Here is a 17,919-nt window from a genome sequence, read left to right on the forward strand (position 1 = left end):
GGGAAAGAGAGAATTACCAAAACTGCATAAAGTAGACTGGAGATGGGCCAAAAGATGATTCAGTGTTTGGAACCTGGATGTGAGTACCTGAGAAAAGTGTGTGGCATCTCCATACTAAGGAATGTCAGAAGGAATATCTGGTTTAATCAAGAGGAGAATAAATTTTAGCTGTTGTCTATGGATAGACTCATTTATTTGAGCTTAGTCACTTAATATATTTAAATGTATTTGTGTATGTTTGTCTCCTATCTGGGCCATATTTTTCACTCAAAATAGACACATCTAAATTACATCTTAACCAATGAGGCTTAAAAGATTAGCAATAACATTAGCTATTTGTCTACAATAATTTATCCTATTCAGTTGCCATTTGAAACATGATGTTTTAGCATACATTTTCATTATAGAGGGAATCTTCAAGATTTTGGTGGAGTTGTATTTATAGAATCATCCTAATGATTAACGCTAATTAGACTTGTGATTATCACCCTGTTATTGGAGCTCTTAACAAACAAGATTTCTCTTAAAAAAATGCTTTGTCTGTCTATAGTGATGTCTCTGGGCGGAAGCTGTCAGGATCGCTAAGAGTCTGTCTTTGAACTCAGAATGTTTTCTTCTACATACTGATAATAACCTCAGGTATCTCAGTGGGATGAAGAAAATTCTGTCCCACCACTATGTGTTCAATGAAAATTACGTCTTATGAGAATCAGCTATAGAGGCTAGAAAGAAAAATTCCAAAGCAAAAGATGAGCATCATGGACACAATAGATGCAAAAGAAGTCCAGTTCTGGAGGCAGGTCTTCACTCTCGCAGAGCTTTGTGTGCTCTCGGTCTCTTCTGTTATCACTAAGGGTCCTGAACAAGAGAGATGTTACAGAGCTGCCGCTGGTTCCTTACACTGGGTTTCTTTGCCAAGATCATAATTTTTCTTTATTGTGCGTCTATCCAATTGCACTTATTCAAGTGAAAATCTGGATTCAGTTTCATGGAGCTTTAGTACAGGGAGGTAAGCTCCTTAGGGGAAGATGAAGCAATTGAAAGACAGCTATTGCCAGAGCCAGAGCTGAAAAAATCTGACAGACGATGCATAGATTAAAACAGAAAAATAACATGCACATTTAATTCAGCAAACATATCTGCTAGGGGTTCATTCATTAATAATACAGACTCAAAATCCATTACGGTGTCACAAATCCGTGTGAGTATTTTGGGTTCCCAGTTGCTAATCTAACTGAAGGATGTTGGCATGAGCATTGATTGCATTTTCAAGATGGCTTTTTGTGTCACACATTTCAGCAGGCACACACCAGATGCCTCTGGTTTTGCTCATAGAACGTAATTCCACTGTGTTCATTCCGGCAGGGATATTCACATATTAGGTGGAAAGAACTTAATTAGAACACAAGGGACAAAGGAAGCCAGGGCTCCTTCCTCTTAGCCCCAGCTTTCTCTGGGACCCAAATCGCCCAACTGCTGAAGTCTGTGAAGGGATTTCTATGTGCAGGATAACTAAATATACAAATAAGTCTTAGAATGAGCTTGAGAAGGTAATATCCTATGATATCAAACCCCTAGGTGAAATCACCAAATCTCAGACAAAATTTCTATGATTTTTATTTCTATTCAGATAGAAGCCTTATATAAAATTTGCAAATATTTTACTCTGTTTCTTTATGTATCAGGTCAAAGGAAAAAGCAGCACTTTTTTTTCTCAATGAAGCTTCCACATATAAATATTAACAATTGAAAGCGACATAGACATTCCACGATAGCAAAGGCTATTGCTCATAGGAAGAGGAATATGACATAGTTGTATATTACAAAATGCTTAGCATTCTGTTCTGGAATTATTATTGCAATTCTGCCAGTATAATTCAATTAGATAAATTTTATTTCAATTCAACTTAATTTTATTTTGGAGAGAGGCATAAATTTTATACTTAAGTCTAGAGTGCCTAACACAGAGCTTTGCACACGGCAGTAGAAGAGTCAAAATTAGAATGAAATTTAAAGCCCTATATCAAGCGGAATAATGGTTAAGATGAAAGCATAAAACATGATTCTTGCCTTTGTTGGTTCTTGAACTCGAGAGCTTCTCAAGTGAAATCCAGAACTGGTCTGCATACACAGAGGGCAAGGAGAGACCAAAGAAAGAAGCAGTCCCCTCCAGATTGGTAGGTGGCAGTTTTAATAATCAAGGGAACTTGCACACGAGGCTTGTTTTGGGCAGCCTCAAGATGATGAGTAGATCTCAGCACCCACCCACCAGAATCTTGAAAATTTATGTAGAAGCCTCAATGGGGGTTCAATTACATATGCCACTCAGATAGTCTCAATAATGCATTGCTCTCTCAAGGCTGTGTCCTTGAAAATGGATCCAACTGTGGGAACTGTGGGAAGAATGTACATTCCAAAGACAGAAGAGGAGAGGAGGAACCTCCAATTGCCCAGGTCCACCTCTTGGGTCAACTATTGGTCACATCTTCTCCATGACCTTCTCCAACAATCTTCAAGGAATTCATAGCCTTAAAGTAGAATGCGTCCATTCATGTCCCCTAGAGGGGTCTTACTCATCAGCATGAGATTCAAGTCCTACATCCTCCAGTCACTTAGACACTGGTAATCTTGGGCCCATGGGCCAGATCTTGTCCAAAGTCTGTTATCTTGTAGCTTATGAGCTAGGAAAGATTTTTACATTTTTAAAGAGTTGTTAAAAAAAACAAAAGACTATGCAACAGAGATCCATGTGGCCCACAAAGCTGAACATACTTACTGTCTTAACTTTTACGGTAAAAATTTCCTGACCCCTGACTGAGAGGATTAGATTTCCTGCTTTATCACTTCTTCTGACCTCACCCTTTTCCCACAGAGCATGTGCTAATTAAATTCTTGCCTTTGTGGTAATTCCAAAGCAAAATCAACAATCCTAACATTGTCAGTCATTGATTGAAATATTTCTTTCAAAAAGGAATGGCATATTCATATTATTAGTTAGAGGAATGCTAATAACATAATTGGAATAACTCAATTGGAATGAATCCTCAATTTTGGTAGATTAACACAATAGAAGTGTATTTTCTTCTCTCACATAGCAGCCAGTGGATGTGTTTCTGGTTGACCATTTGGTGGTGCAGGGACCCGGGTTTCTATCTTTGAAGTAGCCATCCATAGGGTCTCTGTGTCCTCAACTTCCAGTTGAAAGAAAGGGAAAGAGAGAGTAGAAAAGGCAAAGTCATTTCTTAAACACTCCTATCCAAAAGTGACACACTTCCCTTCCTCCCACATAGTATTGACAAGAACTAGTCACCTGACCACATTTGACTGTGATAGGGCTGGTAAATAGAGTCCTTGGGTGGACCACTAGAGGGAGCTCTTCAGTACAGATGGGAGTGCATGAACATCAGGTGGGCATCTAGAGGTCTTGACTGTCTGCATTGGTAAACAAAAAGCCAGACTTTGGAGTGAAGATACTGGATTGAAAACACATGTGCTTTCACCCTGTCCCAGCACTCCATTGAAACCTTCAATTAAGACATTAAAAACAATAATACAGTCACGCTCCACGTAACGACGTTTCCGTCAGTGATGGACTGCATATACAATGGTGGTCCCATAAGATTAGTACCACATAGCCTAGATGCATAGTAAGCTGTACCATCTAGGTTTGTGTAAGTATACTCCATGATCTTTTCACAATGACAAAATTGTTTAATGACACATTTCTCAGAACGTACCCTCATCATTAAGAGATAGATGACTGTAACAGTAAACATACAAAAACAGTGAAAATGAGAGACAAAACAAACCAACAAAAATATGGAAGCTGAGGAATAGATTTGTTAAATGATAACTGGTCTAAAAACATGAGGAAACCAAATTTTAACCCTGTAGTAGGAACACAGAGTTTTCCTCGAACAAAGCAGGGATCAGCTTCCTCTGGAAGTACGATAAAAGGGTGTATGTGGGAGTGCTCATATGACTTGGTTGAGCTGGAACTTCCCCATATGGTTCTGAGTAAGAGTGACCAAAAGGATGCTTTCCTGAGATTTAGGGAGGCAAAAGTTAAGCAGCAACCATTGATCTCTGAAAGCTGAGGTGGTTGAGGGGCAGACATTTCCAGGGTTGCCAGAAGGCACTAGCTTGTACCTCACCTTCTTCTGTTCCCATCTAGTTCCTCTTACTGACTGTTGACCCCAGTGAACACCATGGCCCTAGAATTACCATCACATGCTTGGCTGTGGGCTGTCAATGTCCTCCAGTCAAAGGCCACCAAGAACTCACCTGCACTTGAACAGGTTGAGTTTGGTTACTTGTTACAATGAGAGAGCATACACATCATGAGTGAATCGCAGGGTGTCCCAGTGAGAAGGTTTTAGAAAGAAGCTCTTATAGGATTTGGGCTTGGTTGGTGATTTGGGGAGAGTTTAATGATGTGAGGCTTTGCTTTGTATTGGAAGCAGTCAGCAAGTGAGATTAATTGTATGATTAATATCTCGATAAAATTTACAGGGAGGTCAGACTAAAATGAAGCTAAAGCTGTAACTGATAAAGAACAAGCACTCATATTAGCTGGGAGGGGGCGATGTTTGGTATTTTGTGGCTCAGATGATATTCACGTTTGTCTGTGTTTAGACCTGATTACATACAGAGTGGTCTTTTTGTTTGTTTGTCTTGATCTATCACAGTCACACAGTGGCCTTGTGACATGTTGATGTTCTATGAAGTCGTTTATGTCCAACAGGAGAACATCAAGGCCTAGCAGTGGGTGCCAGACCAGCTTGTAGCAACACGAAGTGCAGACTAATAGTGCCAGCTTTGCTCTTTCTGAATGATGCACAGACTCCTGACATGAACTGCTCCACCAGTACCCCTTAGAAGCCTGGTCTCAGCAGCTGGATGAGCTTGGCTTCTCAAATTGACGGGTCGGTGCCTTCTCTTATGCTTTGTTAAAGCTTCACTTCTCCAGATTCTGTCATAATTGTGTCAAAGCTGATTTCAATAATAAACCCCTTATTCCATAACTCATAGTGTTTCCACTCTCCTAGTTAAACACTGACTGTGATAATGGGACTCAAATCAGGAAGACTACTTGAAAGCTGTTTGGGAAGAAAATAGATCCCTGGATACCTCTCTCCAAATCCATGCATTGTGAGGCAGCCCTTCTTAATCGTGGCAAAATAATGGAGGTTCATGCTCTTTAAAAGGCAAAATAGTGGGACTGTGGACTGGGGAATTTCAGGAACGTTTGAAGGCAAGGTATATTTCTAGCAGCAGGAGAATAATTTTAAAATATACGAACTGAATGCTGAGTTCATCAGTCTCCCTTTTCTATTCAGCCCTCAAAGTTCTGCAGTCACACAAAATGCACCCTCTGGGAAGGGGACTGGAGGAATTGGCTCTGTGACCTCTGACCAAATATACACAAGGGGGGATGGTCACTGAAGCACAACATTATCATAAATGGTTAACATCATCACGCCTGCTTGATGAAGTGACCCCACTATTGTTGAGGATAGACTTCCTTTATTCCTCGTAATATTATTTTCTCTGAAACCTAGTTGGTCTGAAATCAATATAGCCATTCCAGCCACCCTTTGATTCACGTTAGCCTGATATACCCTTTTTCTTATCCTTTTGCTCTCTTTGGATCATTTTATTTAAATGCACTGCAGGCAGCATATAGTAGGGTCTTACTTTTTCATTCAATCCAATAATCTTTCCCATTTAGCTTGGATGTTTAGACTATTTACATTTAATGTAATTATTGATATAGTTTATATCTGTCATCTTGCTCTTTGTTTTCAATTTGTCCAATCTATTATTGTTCTTCTTTCCCCTCCTTTACTACCCTCTTTGTTTATTATTTTAATGGATATTTAGTAGAGATCAGACACCCTTCAGGTGATATTTTACCCCTTCATATAGTATAAAATCTCACAACAGTATACGTCTATTTCTTTCCTCCTAGGCTTTATCTCTTTTTTGTTATATGCTTTAATTTTATCTACATTACAAACTCCATGCTGAATTTTTGGTACTTTTTGTTTTAACAATTCATTATCTTTTAAAGAGATGTAAATAACATTTTTAAATGGTTTTATGTATTTATGCATGTGTTTACCATTTCAACTTTCTTCATTCCTTTGGTAGACCCATCTGCCTGATACCATTTTTCTTTTCCTTTTTTTTTTTTTTTTTTTGCAAGAAGGTTTTCTTATAACATTTCTTGTAGTGAACTGGGCCAGGGTGCCCACTTGCCCTATCTGTCACACTCAGAGGAAATAGCAAGGGCTCTCCATAGCCTTGCTCTCCTCTCACCTCCTCAACTGCTCTGTAAATTGAATAACTAAACCAGAAAGTCAGGGATCAGTTGTCACATCAGGATTATTTGTGCCTGCCTTCTTTGTCATGAGTGGGAATTTGGGAACTAATTCTTTTTAATGCTTTCTGTGTTTTACACGCTGATAAACCAGAGGAAAATGCTTTCCTGAAATGTTTAAACTTTAAAAACATTGATTTCTATATAAATAATATGTAGGACTTTTTTCTTTAAATTATTCCTCATGTTTAACATGTTGGCTTGAAGTAGGAGATCAAAGGAAGGATGCTAGACGTAGATGTTTCATAAACTTTACCAGTACAGGAAATTGGACTTTCTCCCTACTTGACTCATATTTTGTGAAGACTCGCTGCCTGGGAATCCCTCGCAGCCTCATCTGTCTTAGATGACTTGTTACTTCACTGTAATGTGTCCTCTGGCCTTGGGCTGTGGGGTGTTGCCTGAGTTCATTAGGTTCTTGCTCTTCCCTGCACATCGTAATGTTCTCCTCCTCCTAATGCTCTGTGCAATCACTGCAGCAAATGCTGTATATGCTGCCTTCACTCTACATTCTATTCAGTCTGGCTTCTACTTACAAGCCACTTCAACTACTCGGCAATTGTGCATTAAGTGCAGGTCTTGAAACTCATGCTCTGAATGGCTGAGTCTCCTGCTCCTGTGAGGAGCCAACACAGTGGGGAGGTTCTGCAAGGGAAGTGTCTGGCAAAGCTGTGTCTTTCCCCTGAAGCTTGTGGGGAAAATTCAAAGCAGAGGTACACGGAAAATGGAACCCCAAGTGGGAAGCCAAGCTCAGTCAGATACAGGAAGAAGAAGGGTCAAGAGGAGGGATAAAAGCTGGCTGCAAAACCAGAAACTGGGGATTCAGTGAGGATCGAAGAGCCAGGTGACTAAGGATTTGAATTTAGATGACAGAAGCAGAGACCTCAGCGGGCCTCTCCTGCTATATAACTTGACGAAAGAGAGGTGTGTGTGTCAATTACCATATTAGATTCTTCGGGGTGCCGTAATAAATGACCACAAACTTGGAGACTTCAAACAACAGAACTTTATTCTCTCACAGTTCTAGAGGCAGAAGTCTGCAATGAATATGTCAGCAGAGCTGGTTCCTTCTGGAGGCTCTGAGGGAGAATCTGTTCGAGGCCTCCGGGCAAGCCTCAGTGGTCTTTAGCTTGTAGCTGCATCATTCCAGTCTCCACCTCCATATTCACATGGCCTTCTCCTTGTGTGTGTGTTCTGTCTTCTTATAAGGACACCTATTATGAGATCTGGGGCCCACCCTAAATCTGAGATGATCTTATCTTGAGATCCTTAACTTAATTACATCTGCAAAGACCCTTTTCCAAATAAAGTCGCCTCCACAAATTCCAGCGGTTAGGACTTGCACATATCTTTTGAGGGGTCACCATTCAACCCAACACAGTTACTATATTCAAGATACTGATTGTTGTGAGATAATGCCTGTAAAGACACCAGCATGTGGAAAGCTGCTACAGTATTTTTCACTGATATTAATATCAGAATGAAGAGACGCAGATCAAGAGTCAGCTGGGGCACATCTTAGGAAAGTTCCAAAAATATTTGACTTTTACTGGTGTCACCCAAGTGTAGCACATGGGAGAGCCAGCTACGCTGAAATGGCTGGATACAGGCGCCACTAGGATGGAAGCTTCTTAAAGGAAGAGAGGATATTTTTCACTCTCCCATCACCAGCACCCAGTAGGATGGCTGCCACATGGTATGTAGTCAATAAGTGTATGGAGTGAATGAGAAAATGTTTTTTGAAAGTAGTCACTGTATTATTCAGTTCTTTTGTACTCCATCTTCCACACTCGTCCCTGATTCTCCAAGGTCAAATAAAGCACTAGTCACACAGGAGTTAATTTATGCCCATCCTTGACATCTGTATCACACCTTCTTCTGTGGCCCACATATCTTCAATCACCAATGTATCACGCACTTCTCTATTATATTCTTCTCCTGTTGCCCATTTTTCTCACTAGTCCCACCCCTTCAAGGTCTAGATCGGCAGTGTCATAAATAGGAATTTATTTATGCAGATTCCTGCCTTTTTTGGGGCAGGCATATGGCAAACTCATCACCTTTCATCTTTAGGTGGAAACTCTCTCGCTAGAATGAGAAACCTGGGGCAGAAACGATGAGAGCAGCCCTTCCTAGTGAGGCACATGGATGTAGTGGAAAGAATGCGGGCATTGGGTTGTCGAAGTATGGTTTGGTAAAGACAGTTTATGGAGGGCCTAATGTGTGTCAGGTGCTGTTCTAGATTGTGGAAACGAGACAGATAATAACAACTGAATAATAGATAAGGATAGGTAGATAGATGAATACGTAGATAGACTTCATTCTCATTCTGCCACTTAACGTCTGCAGAATTTTGCACAAGCTATAACAACACTCAGCCTCAGTTTCTGGATAAAATTAAGTTATTTAATGCCTAACTCATAAGGTTTCTCTGAGAACTAAGTAATCATATATACACATATATAAAATATGTGAGTGTATGTATACACACACACACATACACACACACACAAAGAGAGAGACAGAGAGGGAGAGCACTTTGCACATGGTAGATAATAAATTTGCCCTCCCTTTCTTCTCAGCTCCTGGACTATAATGCAGAGAGAACCAATGTTTATCCAGCTTGTCATCTGAATCCCTGCTTTCTTTACAGACTCCTCACAACCTACAGTGTCAATTTGGGACCAGGTTGTAGCCATCTGCCTTCCTAAATAGCCCTAAACGATGTCGGAGGTTCTGACAACCTTCACTGCTCCTGATCCACAGCCCCTGCAAGAAAGGACCCTGCGCAGCTGCGCTCACCCACAAGGGATTTTTGCACCAGTTTCTCCAGACCTCCGGGACCCATGCTGGGAGCCGGCTTCAGATGGTAATTATTCTCAGCTGCAGCCCTGGCCCCATTAACGACGGAACTCTAGAGATGAAAAGTCCTCAATCCTATTATCGGTCCCTACTTCAAATGTGAACTCTGGGACTTGAAGGATCTTCGTGTGGCTTCCTCAGCTTAATGATGCCGCTCGCACCTCCTACCTGAAGACAGCACTCATTATGGCACTAAGATGCACGGCCATGTTTCAGTTAATTGAGTTCATTTGCTAGTTTGCAAAGAAACACAATTAATAAAAGAAGCCGTGCATGTCATTTTTTTGCGGGTCAGCTTTGAAATGATAACTGTTTTGACTGATCTCCTGTGACTAAAATGAAGAAAACAGTTCACGCTGAATCATTCACATGCGGAGGTGATGAACATATGTTTCTAATTTGAGTTAAGAGAAAGCAAAAATAAACAATATTAACAAATCTTCGTTCTTGACAACCACTCACAGGATGTTTTAGCTAAGAAATGAGCAGATGGTCCAGGGAATAAAGAAAATGATGCTTCTCGGCTCAAAGTTTCTTGACTGGTGTGAGCTCATTCCTTCTGAGCTGGGGGCAAGTCTTGAACACTTTCAGTGGATTTTCCCATCAGTAAGCGGATGCTGCTTATCCACACAGGTGGGTACTATGGGATGGAATGGTGCCTCATGAGTTCACATCACACTTCAGGTGGGGTGAGTGTCACAAGGAGAGAACTAGTCTCTTCAGAGCCACCGCATCTGGATGTGATCAGGTGACTTGATTTGCTTCAGGTAAGTGCGGAGTGCGATGGGAGAGGGGTGTTGATTGCCATCTGCCCTGTAGGGGAGCGTGGGCTCAGAGTAGGGGAGGGTTTGGCCACCGTGATGCTTGGCTTCCTTTTCAGCCGCAATTGTTATACTGTGGTCAGACTATGGTAACTTATTTCATTTCTTGGCACATCTGTTTGTTTTTTAATTCCTAAGCCTGTGGACACAATACTTATTTTTTGTAAGAATAAATCTTGCCTTTACATTATAATTTATAAAAATGATTCTGTCTCTCTGATGACTTGAAGGCATCTTTCCAACTCCAGAGTGGAACATCAACTTTAAGGTCCAAGACCAGGTGTGATGGAGGAAAAGAGCACTGGACACGGAGTCACATCTCTGAGCACCGCACCCCTGAATTCAACATGTCAATCAGGAGAAACTCCTTAGTCTCTCGAAGTCTCCCATTCCCCATCTTTAAATGAGCTGATTGGAAGGGATGTTCCTGAAGCTTCACCCCAGCCCACATTCCCCAGGGTTGATAAGGATGAGGGTAGAATGTCTGTTCCTTCCAGACAGAATCTTATGGAATCTTCAGAAGATCAAGGAAGCTTGATTCCATGGGGAGGCCTCATTCCCAGGGATGCCCAGGCCATCTAAGCACGGGGAACACAACTCTTGGGCTTCTTCAACTTTGAGGGAAGAGTTTCCACTACCTGCCATGTCAGCTCATCAAATTAACAAGTTCAAACACAACACGGATCCCCAGCTGCTGGCCTTCTCACAGCCTGAGAGAAGCACGGACGTCTCTCCACACTAATTGTATTGGCAAGGCTGCAAAGCCAGTGACTGTACACCATTCAATTCAACATGAGGAAGAATTTTCTCTGTCGGTCACCCTGTGTGGGCTGTCCCAGGAGGCCTCCCACTGCAGGCTCCAGCACAGGCCAGATGTGAGAGAGGATCTTCCTGCCCCAAGGGGTGGAGTACTGTGGCACTCACAGTGTGGCCCTCGGACCAGCATGGGCATCGCTGAGGGGCTTGATGGAAATCCCAATGGCCTGAGTCACACTCTGAGTTGTATGGGGTTCTCGGCTGGTTCCTGTGCACATGAAAGTCTGAGAATTGCTGGGAATGGGGAGGAGTCATAGTAACAGCCCAGATGTCTTCTACATAATCTCTTGTAGGGGAGCTGAGCTGGGAGGTGAGGGCTGGAGCAGAGACTACACAGAGCCCCTCTGCAGAGGGCAGCTGGGCTAGAGGACAAGTTCATTTAGATCTAATTTTTATCTTCTCCAAGCTTCTCTATTTCTCTCTAAACCTGAAATTCCATTCAAGCAGGAGTAGTCCTGTTCTATCTGCATGGATTCCCTCTCAGATCCTTCTGTCCCAACTGGATGATGGACACTAATTTGAGCTGAGTTCACTCCTAGGCAGGGGGTGAATGTCAGTCTGTCTCTCACCTGCATTGAGGCGGTCATAGGAGAGAAGAATCACACCTGTGGGTTATTTTCTCAAATTTGCTTTCACCCATAAAGATTAGACGTGATATGAGGGGGTCTACCATCCATAAGGTTAGCTTTGCCAAGTGTGTTGTGTAGACTCTCTCGCCTGAAAGAGCTCAGCACATTTTGGATTTTAAAGAAGTGGTCCTAGATGCAGGACGAGTTGTAAATGAGAGAAAAGCAAACGTGAGACCAGAGGGCCAGTGGCTTTTTGTCAAGGATGGGGGTCTGGATGTGCCCCCAGTGCAGCATCTGTGGACTGCCTGTCTTGATTAGTAGGGGTGAGGCTGACCTCCTGCAGATTGTCCACGGTCTTCCTTATTTTGGAAAAAACTTTTGAGCAGGGAGTTACTTTATAGAGAGATTTTCACCTAAAAGGTGTTTGATATTCAATTAGGTTGGCAGTCCTTAAGGTGAATAGTTGTCCACATCAGACTTTGCAGACAGGCTTCGTTACCGGGGGAGGGCCGAGTGTGCACTGCTCCGATGCTGGACGTGACAGATCCTTCTCATGGCTGGGACAGGGGTTGAGACCTCATTGCTAACCAGCACAAGCGGTCTACTGCCACAGAGCGGTGAGCTCTCTCTAGTTCCTTCTTCCCATCCCCAGAAGGCAGTTAGAAAGGACTCACCTCCCCCCCTCAGATTAAAAAAGTCTTAGTTCTTTGTAGCTGAACTGCATTCTCGCTTGCACGCCAATCTTACAACATCAGAATGACCCTACTGACTGAAAGTTGCCGTCAAAATTCCATCGTATTTATCCACCAATCAAATAATTCTTAGTGTGCGATCTGTAGGACTGTCATTGCTTCTGTAGGTGCAATCTTCTAAGGCTGATAAAATTTCTAGTTTTTAAATCTCAGGAATAATTTGTTTTCACAGAGATTCAATTGACTTCATTTTTAATTACAGTTTAGCGCAAAGCTGTGGTAAAAAAATAATAAATTGTAGTTAATAGGAACATGAGAACTAATGTTTGGAATAATCCACTGATATAAAGGTAATGTTGATCCAACTTAGCATATGAGAGCTCAGAGCCTTGTGTTTCCTGCTTTACTCAGGAAAAACTAATTCCAATATAAATGCATGGTGGGATATGTCAGACATTGTTGTGGTTAACACTTTGCCTTAAAATTGAGAATAAGTGGGGTGTGAAATTTGGCCCAGGTGGCATCCCGTAGCACATTTTCTGACATAAAGCACAGCGTAAAGTCTGACCTTTTGGTGTCTAGCAACATGGAATTTGTACTGCCTTTAATCTCACTCACTGGTGAAATTGGCAGTAATTTCAGTCCTGCAAGGGGCCGTCAGCTGGGTACCTGAGGGTTTTCTTTCTGGGAAAATTCCATGTGAGCTTTGGGAGTCTTATATCTATTCTGAGTCCTCTTAACTTTCTCTGTCCCATCTGCTGTAACTTTCCACAAGCTCCTCTACGTGCTACAGCTGAATTATTGACCACAGTTTGCTGAGAAAAGCCCCCATGACTCATACTGGCTAAAATGACCTTCCAACCCATCAGCCTGGCCCTGTAGTCCAGTACATCCCAGTTGAGGGGCTGGGACAAGCTTCCTTGAGAAAATCCTAATGCAATCCTCGAGGTTAACTTCCTGGGAATCTCAGTTGGAAAGAAAACCTTTACAGGAAATTGGCCTGGAAAGGGAATTAGAGGCTTGGTTGTGATTTTCATCCCATCTGCACCATTAAGGCCTACTCTTGTGACTTGTCACATTGCTTTTCACAGTAAAACTGTTGTTTTACTGAACAATAGTTCAGTAAAATGTGTTCTGAAGCTCCCTGAACCAATGGACTTCTCTCATCCACCTCCTCTAAGTGAGCTACTACTGGAAAGAAACCGGGTATTCTGAAAATAACAAGACTTGGTGGATAACTCCCAACTCCCTTTGAGTTTTTCTCATTATCCAGTGACACCAATCATTGTGTAGGCACGATGTACAGGAAATGTTGCAATCTTAATGTTGAGCCGAAGATTGCCTGTAGGTCATCAGAGGAGACTTATCGCATGGCGACGGTGAGCCGTTTAAGGCTCTTCGCTGTGGAAATTGTCTTTGTTTGTAAGAACTGCTGAAGATTCTAAATGTAAAGCTGACTTGCACCTCCTATTTTGTACTTCAAATGCATTCTTATTTTGCTATGTATATTATCTAAAGTGTAAACAGGACCACTAATATCTACTTTGCTTCAAAGTAGGGAAGATTCTGAAAAATCATCTCTGATTAAAGTAAAAATGAGTGTGGGGATTGAGGTACAACACTCAAGATAAAGAAATCTATGTGATCGATCCATGTGAGAACAAAAGAAACCAAAATGCTTTCCACGTAGGGATGTGTCATGATTTTAACTATTTTGTAAGATTTTTAATGATATATAATATCTTATGAGATCCATTTGTTATAGGAGTATTGGTTTCTAAGTCGCATTATTAAATTGCATTTATTAAAGAATGTTTCGCTTGTTCTTTTTAGTGAGGCTCTTCATAGTCTCTGATAGAGAAGCAGAGATGAACTTTTATTTAATACTTCTGAGTTCGTGGTTGTGTAATGTCATAGTTCATCCTTGGCAGACTGGGAGTGAGGAACAATGATTACTTGCCCATAGTAGAGGTTAATCAAAACATGAGTCTGGGGGCCAGTCTGGTGGCTGAGTGGTTAAGTTCGCATGTTCCACTTTGGCAATGAGAGGTTCTCAGATTCAGATCCTGGGCACGGACCTAGCACCACTCATCAGGCCATGCTGAGGTGGCGTCCCACACAGAAGAGTTATAATGACCTACAACTAGGATATACAACTATGTACTGGGATTTGAGGAGAAAAAAAAAAACGAGGAAGACTGGCAACAGATGTTAGCTCAGGGCCAACCTTCCTCACCAAAAAAGCATTAAAAAAAAAAAAAAGAAACTTACAATAAAAAATAAAAAGTGTCTGGCTGCGTTGCCTTGGGCGTTGTGCTCAGTGCAGGGGTAAAATGTGGAGGGCACAGTCAGTCAGCCCGAGAGAAGCTCTTCGTCCATCAGCAAAGGAAGACTTCAGAAGAGAGTTAATTAGGGATTATAAGTGCAGTGATCGCTTGGGGTGTATAAAACACACCTGGATCAGAGCAACTGACTCCACCCCAGGGACCAAGAGAGGCAAAGAAAAGGGACTTATTTAGAAAGTATGACTATATTTCATGAGGGAGAAATAAGCTGAAGTTTTAAACTCCATCTGGTAGTCATTGAGATACTTATGATCAATTTTAATCAAAGAAGCACCATATAAATACTAATATTTTTGTTATCAAATGATTACTATGGGACTTGTTCTGACATCATATTGAGAATAAATTTCAGAAAAATATCTGCTATGTTTTTCTAGAATAGTGTCATATTTCTGCCATGGATGTTCACGTCTTTAATCCATCTGGAGCATTTTTTAACTTAATCTGAGTGGTGATATAATTTATTTTCTCTATAGGATGAGCCAAATATTTAATTATTTGTTTGTGATCTGGGTCCATCTCTGTATTCTTTTTTTTTTCTTTATTGAGGAAGATTAGCCCTGAGCTAACATCTGCTGTCAATCCTCTTTTTGCTGAGGAAGACTGGCCCTGAGCTAATATCCGTGCCCATATTCCTGTACATTCTATATGAGATGCCTGCCACAGCATGGCTTGCCAAGCAGTGCCATGTCCCCAGCGGGGATCCGAACCAGCGAACCCTGGGCCACTGAAGCAGAACATGCACACTTAACTGCTGCACCACTGGGCCAGGCCCCATCTCGCTATTCTTTTAAGACAGAATTTCTCGACCCCAGCACCACTGACACTTTAGCTTGGTAATTCATTGTTGTGGGGTTTGCCGTGTGTTGTAGGGTATTTAGCAGCATCCATAGTCTCTACCTCTCTAAGCCACACCCCCTCCTCAATTGTGACACCAGAAATGTCTTCAAACTGCCAAATGTCCCCTGAAGGACAAAATCACATCTGGTTGAGAGCCACTAATCTAAAGACTATCACTCTGTCCCTATTACTATGGTTATGGAATATTTCTTTCTACAAGGTTGGTTGAGTCTCTCTTGTTATCTTTTTAAGAATTGTCTCAGAAATTTGTAGACCTTCTTATTTTCATATATATTTTAGAAATATTTTGTCCAATATCCCCAAAATATCACTGGGTTATTAATGGTTTTATTAAAGTTTTTATTAATTTGAGGAATATGGACATATTACAATGTTATGTCCCCCATTTATTCACACTCTTGTGTAATTTAGTTGACTTCTACAATTCATATATAAGTAGTTCTATCCCTAATTAATCCTGGGTAGGTTATGGACTACTGTTAATGAAAATAGCATCTCAATTTCTATTACTTATTCTATTACTTTTTCTGGAATGTTATGGATTAGTGTGTTGGCATTTACAGCCACTGTGTACTCCCTTTTTGACCAAATACTACTGCTTCCTTCTATAAATGTTAATAAACCCATGTTCCACGAATTAGTTTAAATATTTTTGGAGATATTTATACTTCAGACATGCAAAAAACAAACAAAATAAGCCTGATTAACTTGCTTTCACCTATAAAAATGAGTGCTCTCATTTTCTTTCTGTAATTCACTATGAAAACAATTATGGAACTAGGAACTTAAGGAATTTTAGAGTCATTTTCTACATCCTCCTAATTTATTAAAAGAAACTTGCCCTGAACTTCCTGTTTTAAAACATTATTACAACTATAAAGTTGGAGGAATCACACGTGAGACTGACTTTAAAGCTACAGTAATTAAGACAGCATGCTGTGTAGGAAATACTGGATGCATCGATGGAGCACAGCAGAGATGAGATATAGATCCACATACGTACAGTCAACTGATTGTTTTTAGATGTACAAGGGCAAACCTATTGGCAAAGAATGGTTTTTTCAATAAATGGTGCTGGAACAATTGGTTATCCATATGCGAAAAAAAAAGAATCTAGATAAAGACCTTATACCTTTCACAAAAATTAACCCAAAATGGAACACAGATCTAAATGTAAAATGCAACAATACACAATTTCTAGCAGAAAGGCTACATGATCTTAGATTTTTTTAGCAGTTCTTAAATACCACACCAAAGCAAAATTTATGAAACAAACAAAAAAGTAAGCTGGACTATATTAAAATTAAAAACTTCTGCTCTGCAAAGACACTGGTAAGAGAATGAAAAGACAAGCCACAGACTGGGATAAAATATTTGCAAAACACGTATCTGATAACAACTGATATCCAAAATATACAAACAACTCTTAAAACTCAAGAATTGGGGGGCCGGCCCAGTGGCACAGCAGTTAAGCGCGCACGTTTTGCCTCAGTGGCCAGGGGTTTACTGGTTCCGATCCCGGGTGCAGACCTACGCACCACTTGTCAAGCCATGCTGTGGTAGGCGTCCCACGTATAAAGAAGAGGAAGATGGGCATGATGTTAGCTCAGGGCCAGTCTTCCTCAGTGAAAAATAAAGAGGAGGATTGGCAGCAGATGCTAGCTCAGGGCTAATCTTCCTAAAAACAAAAAAACAAAACTCAAAAATTGGAAAGCAAATAACCCAATGAAAAAACTGGCAAAAGATCTGAATAGACACCTCATCAACGACCAAACAAATAACAACAACAAACAGCAAATAAGCAGAGGAAAAGATGCTTAAAATCATTTCTTAACAGTAAAGTGAAAATTGAAACAGTGAGATACCACAACACATCTATTAGAATGGCTAAAAAAATTTTTTTAATGACAATAACAATTGTTTGCAAGGATACAGCTTGTGGTAATGCAAAATGATACAATCATTTTGGGAGGGTTTGCGAGTTTCTGACAAAGTTAAACATAGTCGTATTATACAATCTAGCAATTGGATTGATTGAAAACTTATGTCTACATAAAATCTCTACATGCATGTGTATAGCAGTGTTATTCACAGTTGCCCAAAACTGGAAGCAACCAAGATCCTTCAATAGGAGACAAAGCAACTAAATGTCATTTTGGGGTCCTGGACCAGATGAGGACATGAAACAAAAACTAAGGAAATCTGAATAAAGCATAGGCTTTAGTTTTTATCATTTTATCAATATTGGTTCATAATTTTTGACCAAAATAGTCAACATAAAATGTTAATAAAGGGCAATTGTGAGGGGAGGGGTGTCTGGGAACTCTAATACCTTTGCAACTTCTGTATCGATATAAACTATTCTCAAATAAAAAGGTTGTTTAAAAAGCAGATATCATTACAAGTATCCAGTAGACATAAATGAAACATATTTTGAGTAACTCCCTTAGGCAACAATCCCCTGCAGCTTTATTTCCTGGACCCCCTTTTTCCTTTCCAACTCCCTCCAGTGGCTCTGCCTCCCCACCTCCGTGCTGAGGTTGCAATCACTTCTGGGGCTTTGCTCAGCCA

General features: G+C 40.9%; 1 long non-coding RNA gene across 1 annotated transcript in view; it reads right to left on the reverse strand.

Moving 5' to 3' along the window:
- Positions 1-1,601: 1,601 nt before the first annotated feature.
- LOC139046447 (uncharacterized) overlaps positions 1,602-17,919 on the reverse strand; it is a 31,991-nt gene continuing 15,673 nt past the window's right edge. Inside the window, exon 2 of the long non-coding RNA XR_011506539.1 lies at positions 1,602-3,191. This is a non-coding gene — a long non-coding RNA (uncharacterized lncRNA). The remainder of the gene's footprint in view (positions 3,192-17,919) is intronic.

The sequence above is a fragment of the Equus asinus genome, chromosome 10, assembly GCF_041296235.1.
Source record: "Equus asinus isolate D_3611 breed Donkey chromosome 10, EquAss-T2T_v2, whole genome shotgun sequence".
Classification (NCBI taxonomy): Eukaryota; Metazoa; Chordata; class Mammalia; order Perissodactyla; family Equidae; genus Equus; species Equus asinus.